This window comes from Anomaloglossus baeobatrachus, chromosome 9 (genome assembly GCF_048569485.1).
Source record: "Anomaloglossus baeobatrachus isolate aAnoBae1 chromosome 9, aAnoBae1.hap1, whole genome shotgun sequence".
NCBI lineage: Eukaryota > Metazoa > Chordata > Amphibia > Anura > Aromobatidae > Anomaloglossus > Anomaloglossus baeobatrachus.
This window is the reverse complement of record NC_134361.1, coordinates 17,105,096-17,112,998: the sequence shown is the minus strand read 5'-3', so window position 1 is coordinate 17,112,998 and position 7,903 is coordinate 17,105,096. Positions and strand designations below refer to the sequence as shown.

General features: G+C 46.4%; 1 long non-coding RNA gene across 1 annotated transcript; it reads right to left on the bottom strand.

Moving 5' to 3' along the window:
* Nucleotides 1-1,272: 1,272 nt before the first annotated feature.
* LOC142250271 (uncharacterized) lies at nt 1,273-4,540 on the bottom strand. Its single transcript, XR_012725165.1, has 2 exons — nt 4,403-4,540; nt 1,273-1,830 (listed from the first exon to the last, which is right to left on the bottom strand). It is a non-coding gene; the product is annotated as an uncharacterized LOC142250271 (long non-coding RNA).
* Between the last annotated feature and the right edge of the window lie 3,363 nt (nt 4,541-7,903).

Genomic DNA, 7,903 nt, shown 5'->3' with positions numbered 1-7,903 from the left:
AATCCCTCTCCGCCCGCGACACAACCAACAACTTAATGCTGCGCTGCTGGATCTCAGATTAGTGGAACTTGCACCCCCGACACGCATCCATGGTCAGATGAGGTCAGCAAGTGGCTACTGCCGGAGAGCGCGCATGCGAATGAAGAAAAACCCAGACTGTATCACACAGTGGATCCCAGGCAAGAAGAATTGAGATGTGGGCAGTACTCACCACTCGCAGTTTGCGGTCACTGAGTCATTCCATATTTTTATTCTTTATGCATTATTGGGAGGAGACACTAAAGAGGGAAGTCATGAAGGAAATATTCCTGTGCCTTATTCTCTGTATACGCACTAACGTGTGGCTGAGATAAACAGGACTGAATGGCTCTGTGTGATCAACCCTTAAAGTAACAGCAGAAGATTTTACATTACTCCTGTACTTTGTTATTTGCATGATGGGAGTTTTCTCTTACAATATGCTAGGAACTCAATAACGTCAGCCTTATGTGTCAGTACATTCTACGTGAAATGGCTGTAGCCACATGACTGCTGCACGATACCGGTTATCTCTCGGGCTGGTTGCCAGTGACATTTCTATTTCGGGCCTGCAGTCCAGTTCCTCCCATTGTCCTGGCGCTTGTTCTGTGCTTCCTCCTCTTCTGTCCCTTGTTCTAATTTGCAGCTCATCTCCTCTGATCTCTATCTGATTTATTACATGTAATCAAATGACTGCGTATAAAACCAGAGAGCATGTCCGCTCAGTGACCGCCGGCAAGCGTCCACCGTGACCGCCGGCGAACACCCAGTGTGTCCGCTCAGTGACCGCCGGCGAACGTCCAGTCCATCACATCCTGTCAGTGATCACCAGCGAGTGTATATCATGTCCTCTCAGTGGTTACCATTGAAGTGTCCATCAGGTCTTGTCTGGTAAGTGTCCACCAGTGAGTATCTGGTGTTACCCTCCAGTCAGTAAATACCAGGGACACATCCATCGTACCCTTCTCGCTCCGCAATGAACATCCAGCATCGCTTCCAGGTGACCGAGTACCAGCAAAGTGTCCAGCGTCACTTACACGTCGTTCGCGGTCTTACACTTCTGTATTTAGTGTCTATCTTGATAATCAGACCTGAAAGCATTTATATCCTACCAGGCCAGTGTCTGACCACAGAGAGGCGCTGTCCTCACCATGCATGCACGTGTCCCTGACCTGTCTAAGCGAGGTGATGTCCTCCTCTGTGACTGTGCCCAAGGATCAACTCTAGTCATGGAAGGATCAGAGCAAAGCGACAGATGTTTTACAGAATTTATTGCAGTGAATTGTAAGTGCCAGCCTCTGAGAACAAACTTCTCTACATGAGGGGTGAGTACCGGACCTGCTGCTGTCAGCAGGAGACTTCAGGGGCTTAAATGCTCTGTGCAGCTGTGCAAATAACAGTGTGCAAGTCCTGGTGCAAAGAGACTTCTCTAGTAACATGCTGTCCAGCTGCCTAGGGAAAATGGCAAGACAATCACCACAGCTAGAGAACTGGTGCCGAGACGTGGCAGAAGCAGGTGCGGAGCACAGCAAGGTGATGCACGGTGGGGGGCACTGCTGGAGGGACCAGGGCAGGTAGAAGACACTAAGGGCTGAAAACAAGACTCTGCTGGTAAGACCTATAGGTTCTGTACGGGAAGACGACACAGGTGGCGCAAGAAAACTGTAGGCTCCCGATAGTGGGTGGTCACAGGATCGACCACTGCAGCACTGTGCAATCCTTGCCACCAACTGAGATCAGAGCCGTGTCGTTGTGCAGAAAGCTGACGCGGGTAACATGGCTGCTGTGACCGCTGTACTTATAACTCGGGGCCTGAAAAGAGAAGGACATTAGTGAGCGGCTCACCCAGACCAGCCCCATCATTCATGACAACCACATCCTAGCCATGAGATAATGTGCAGAACAGCAGATTCTCTACAGCGGGGAGGGGGAGTGGGCGGGGGGGGGCGGGGGGGGGGGGGGGGGGGGGGGGGGGGAGAAGGTTCAAACTCTGCTGAGTAATAAGGGCTGCATATAGAAAAAAAATTTGAGGTGCTGCATTATTTGCTGGACCCAGTGACATTTTTAGCGATCCAATATTTTTGTTCTATACACCTTTGGATCAGGTTTTTTGAACATTTTTCACTTATAATCTAATGTGTACAATTATTTCAGTTTATATATGAAATTATTTTTTTTCCCCCTTCATTAAAAAGTATAACTTTATTTAGAATATTTTTTTTTTTTACATTTTGTTCCCTTCTTGTAAGTAATTTCGTTTTACAATTATCACCATATAGTAATTTTGGCCAACATTTTGTAGTCCTATTTCCATTCTGGTCCCTCATCTTTTAGTAATGTCCTCATCCTGTGGTAATTTGTCATATTGTCCCCTTGTAGTAATGTGCTGCAATTGAAAGGTCGGTCTAGTCCCCAGACTAAAGGGTGCTTTTACACGCTATAACATCGCTAGCTATGTTGCGAGCGATAGCACCCGCCCCCGTCGTTCATGCAATATGTGGTGATCGCTGCGCTGTTCAGCGACGTTACTGTTGCTGCCGAACAATCCCTCCTTCAAGGGGGAGATGCGTTCGGCGTTACAGCAACGGTCACAAAACAGCCGCCCAATAGAAGAGGAGGGGCAGAGATGAGCCGGCCGGAACATCCCGCCCACCTCCTTGCTTCCTCCTTTTACGGTGGACGCAGGTAGGATGATGTTAGTCGTTCCTGCGGTGTCACACACAGCGATGTGTAATGCCGCAGGAACGACGAACAACCAGCGGCATGCACCACCAACGATATTATGAAAAGGAGCGACGGGTCAACGATCTTTGACGTTTTTGCGATCACTGATCGTCGCTCCTTTTAGGTCACACACAACGATATCGCTAATGGCGCCGGGACGTGCGTCACTAACGACGTGACACCCGACGATATAATCGTTAGCGATATCGGTGCGTAAAAATACCCTTAAGACGCTTACTTATTATAAAGGAAAAGCAAATTAATGTGAGAATTAAAAACAATAATTTTATTAAAGTCTCTATTTTAAAACCTTAAGAAGGTGTATTAAAGTGAATAAAAAAAAAAAAAACCCAAAAAAAAACAAACAAAAAAACTACAAAACCACAAGCCAGGAGGATATTATTCGAACACTGTCTCCAGTAAGGGGTCGTTTCAGACACTATCCTGACCCAACCTAGGTCACTCAAGATTTGGATCAAATACAGTGAATTCTGATTATGAGGCATTCTCAAATGGTGATACAAACGAAGAATTTATTCCATAAGTCTTAAAGCAACATGTGACGTTTCGGCCGAAACGTCATATGTTGCTTTAAGACTTATGGAATAAATTCTTTGTTTGCATCACCATTTGAGAGTGCCTTGTTTCTAATTTACTGGACATATGATGTGGAGACCTACAAGTGCACCTCAACTTCTTACACTGTGGCTGTGCCTTATCCTACTATAAATTCTGATTTATGGACACCAGGTGTATCGCACAGTTTGGATATAGCCATAAAGAAATTTCTTATATGGTTCCATCCAAATAAGCACATACAAATCAGAGAAAGGGAATTAGCAATGGTGCAATATGCCTCATGTTCACAAGGTTATAAATCAGAAAATATAATACATATCTGATTGACAGTGGTCACATCAAACACTGACAGAAAGGATCCTAGTAGTTACAGATCACTCAAGTGGCTTTGAAAGACAATGGTCCAATCAATCAATATCCTCCTGGCTTGTGGTTTTGTGATTTTTTTTATTCACTTAAATACACGTCTTAATATTTTAAAATAGAGACTTTGATAAAAGTTATTTTTTAATTTTCACATTAATCTGCTTTCCTGTAGTAATGTGCCCATATTGTGCCGATCTCGTGGTAATGTCCCCTGTAGTATCCAGTCATGATGTTGTTCACATACACAAAAAAAAAAAAAAAAAAAATAATATAAATAAATTCTTACTTTCTCTTACTAATGGCAGCCACGCTGGCCAATCAGAATACACCTACATTAGCTGCTGGCCTCTGATTGGCCGGCTGCCATTAGTAAAGCTGTGTAGAGGCGTGCTTCTCTGCGCGGTGCAGCAAATTATATTCGCCGAAAGGAAAGTGCTGACGATGGCGGCGGCCCCGTGTATTTACCGGGCCACAATCGTCACAGGGTCTAGGTGTCTAAGGAACGCAAGAAGAAGCCTCAGGGGCCGCATGCAGCTTGCGGGCCGCGTGTTTGAGACCTCTGCTCTACAGGTATCCGAAACCCTAAGTCACTACAGGACTTCTGGATTATTACTGAACAGGGAGGGCTGAGGGGCTGCATCATTTCTACACCACCTTCCATCAATTCCCCTATATGATGTAGGCACTTCTGGCACATCACATTTATAGTTCTTACCCGGGGCACCACGCAGGGATAATTGTACAGACGGACGCCTCCAAAATCATCCCCAGTGGCCACCAGTTTTCTGTCATGCGACTTTATCACTGCATTAATGTCGGTTCCATCTGCTCCGTCTGGCCAGATGCCTAGAAAATAGAAAGAACGAGAAAAGAGCCTACATCAGAGGGTGAAACCATCACACACACAGCCGGTGCGATGGAGACTCAAATGTGGACAAGATTAAAATTAATTAGAATAAAGTTTCATTATTGGTATCAGACAAAAGGCCGCGCTCCAGGCAGAGAAAGACACTGACACTATTCAGTTACGGCCACATATTATTTAGAACAACTGTTATAAGAGGAGACTTTGTGCAGCAGCCTTCATGGTAAAATAACTGCTAGGAAACCACTGCTAAGGACAAACAACAAGCAGAAGAGACTTGTTTGGTCTAAGGAACACAAGGAATGGACATTAGAGCAGTGGAAATCTGTGCTTTGGTCTGATGAGTCCAAATTTGAGATCTTTGGATCCAACCACCGTGTCTTTGAAGAAAAGGTGAACGGATGGACTCTACATGGCTGGTTCCCACCGTGAAGCATGGAGGGGGAGGTGTGATGGTGTGGGGGGGCTTTGCTGGTGACACTGTTGGGGATTTACTCAAAATTGAAGGCATGCAGAACCAGCATGGCTACCACAGCATCTTGCAGCGGCGTGCTATTCCATCCGGTTTGCGTTTAGTTGGACCACAATTTATTTTTCAACAGGACATTGACGCCAAACACACCTCCAGGCTGTGTAAGGGCTATTTGACTAAGAAGGAGAGTGATGAGGTGCTACGCCAGATGACCTTGCCTCCAGTCACCAGACCTGAACCCAATCGAGATGGTTTGGGGTGAGCTGGACCGCAGAGTGAAGGCAAAAGGGCCAACAAGTGCTAAGCATCTCTGGGAACTCCTTCAAGACTGTTGGAAAACCATTTCCGGTGACTACCTCTTTAAGCTCATCAAGAGAATGCCAAGATTGTGCAAAGCAGTAATCAAAGCAAAAGGCGGCGACTGTGAAGAACCTAGAATATAAGACATATTTTCGGTTGTTTCACAATTTAAGTATTTCATTCCACATGTGATAATTCATAGGTTTGATGCCTTCAATGTGAATCTACAATTTTCAGAGTCCTGAAAATAAGTTAACTTTTTATGGACTTTGCCGTAATCCGTAACGTCTACACCAAGAATTCCTAACTTTCTGATTTGTTCTACACATTTTTTTTTTTTAAAATCCCTCTTGTTCTTGGTGCATCTGTGTCATGGTAGGTACGTGGTAGTAACAAGCGAATGGCAAAAGGGAAGGGAAACCCTGCGTCTAGGGAAGGGGGAAATGGTAACACTTGACCAAACCTACTGCTGGTCCCTGGAGTCTCTCACCACCCTAGATACGTTCCGCACCTATGCGCCGAGCCGGATACCTGTGATATAGCCTTAATTTTAGGTTGATGCCATTCATATGATACGCATCTATCCCTTTGACACCTCTCTAGCCCTAGTGCTGGGCCCTAAATAGGCAACGGGCTAACTACAGACCCATTTGCATTGAAAAATTTGGACATAAAATTTTTCTAAGGTGTTAGCCAATAGGCTCGCCCCCATCCTCCCGGGAATCAGCCATACAGACCAAGTGGGTTGTATACAGGGGTGTGAAGCCCGCGATAACACCAATAAGTTGTGCCTTCTGATGGCCTGGGCGAGAGCCCGCTCTTTACCCATGTGTTTGCCCTTAGTTGACGCAGAAAAGGCCTTTGACAGAGTCAGCTGGAACTTTATTTTGGCTTCGCTGCGGCAGGTGGGTCTGGGCACAAAATTTATGGAACGGGTTGCGTCCTTGTACACTGGCCCCTCAGCATGGGTCAAAGCGAATGGGTTTCTATTCCCCATCCACAATGGCACCCTGCAGGGGTCATGGAGCAGTTGGCAGTGGCCATACGAAATAACTCTAGTATCCACGGCATTGAGGCAGGGGCGGGCTTCGTAAATGGCCCTATTCGCGGACGATCTCCTCATGTTTATCTCACACCCACACATTTCTTTCCCGTCCTTGCTTAAAGAGGTTGAGGTGTTTAGTAATCTTAGTAACTTTAGGGTGAATTTTACAAAATTGGAGGCCATGAATGTTACCCTATCTGCGGAAGAGCTAGCTCGCACCACTGTGAATTTCCCTTTCAAATGGTAGCCTATGGCACTCAAATACCTGGGGGTAGTCGGTTCCAAGGGACCCAACAAAAATCATACAGTTCAATTTCTTGCCTCTGTTGGAGAAGTGTAGATTATCTTGGTTCAGGCGTATAAATGCCATCAAAATGGACGTTCTCCCTCGGTTTCTATCTTTGTTCCAGACAGTACCAACTCAGTTGCCGGGGGGGTAATTTTTTCATCAGACTCCAGACGGCCTGATCTAGGTTTGTCTGGGGCAACGGAAGGCCTAGGATTGGTATAAAGATTCTTACCAGACAAGAAGGCGGGAGGAGCGGGACGTCCCAATTCCCAACTTTACTATAGGGCAGCTGTCCTACTCAGACTGTTTGACTGGCAGCTCCACAGGGGCTTGAAGCCGTGGTTTGAGATTGACCAAGAGAGGTTGGAGACTACGTTACATTACCTCCCATGGATGGATAGAGGGGGTAGGGCACAGTTCGGTAAGGAAGTAGACCTGGTGATGATAGCGCTGAGGGTATGGGATCAGGAAGTCAGAAGGGGTTACATTCTAGGAAATACGTGGGGTTTAGGCGGGGAGAGGAACCCCGTTTTTTCCATGTCCTTCAGGGAAACATCCTGCCACCCTACAATGTCCTTTCGGCCACCCGTCCCGACATACCCTGGATAGAGTACATACAGCTGACATCCTTTTTATCCCTGCACAATAGGTTAAAAGGAGCTTTCAGTTCCACTCTCCCCATTTGAGAAGCTGTTTCTGCTCGCCTCGCCTCCCTACCATGCCATTTCACTTACCGGTATTTATCAGCTTCTGAATCAAAGGGACCTGTCTGACTGTCCCAAATTTCTCACTAGATGGAGGGAGGAGTTGGAGGTTGATATCCCGGAGGATGAGTGGAGTAGGGCGTTTGTGCTCTCACAAGTTGTCTTTGGCCTGCGTTGTGCAGGAAAAGAACTATAAAATACTCACTCGGTGGTATCGCTGCCCAACTACATTACATGCCATTTTCCCCTCGGTGTCTGACAGCTGTTGGAGATGCGGTACAGAAAAATGATCGATGTTACATGTCTGGGGGAGTTGTGCGAAATTGTGACCATTATGGGACTCAGTATTTTCTGTTTACCAAAAAGTGAGTGGGACTAGCGCGGAGAGATCCCCTAAGGTGGCATTCCTCTCTATGCTCCCAGGATCGATCAAATTGCAGATCTGCTGCATTTATGGCTAACGGCAGCTCGTATGGTCATGCCCGGATATTAGAAGCAGACTTTCATGTCCCACACTGGCGGATTGGCTACGGCGGGGGGG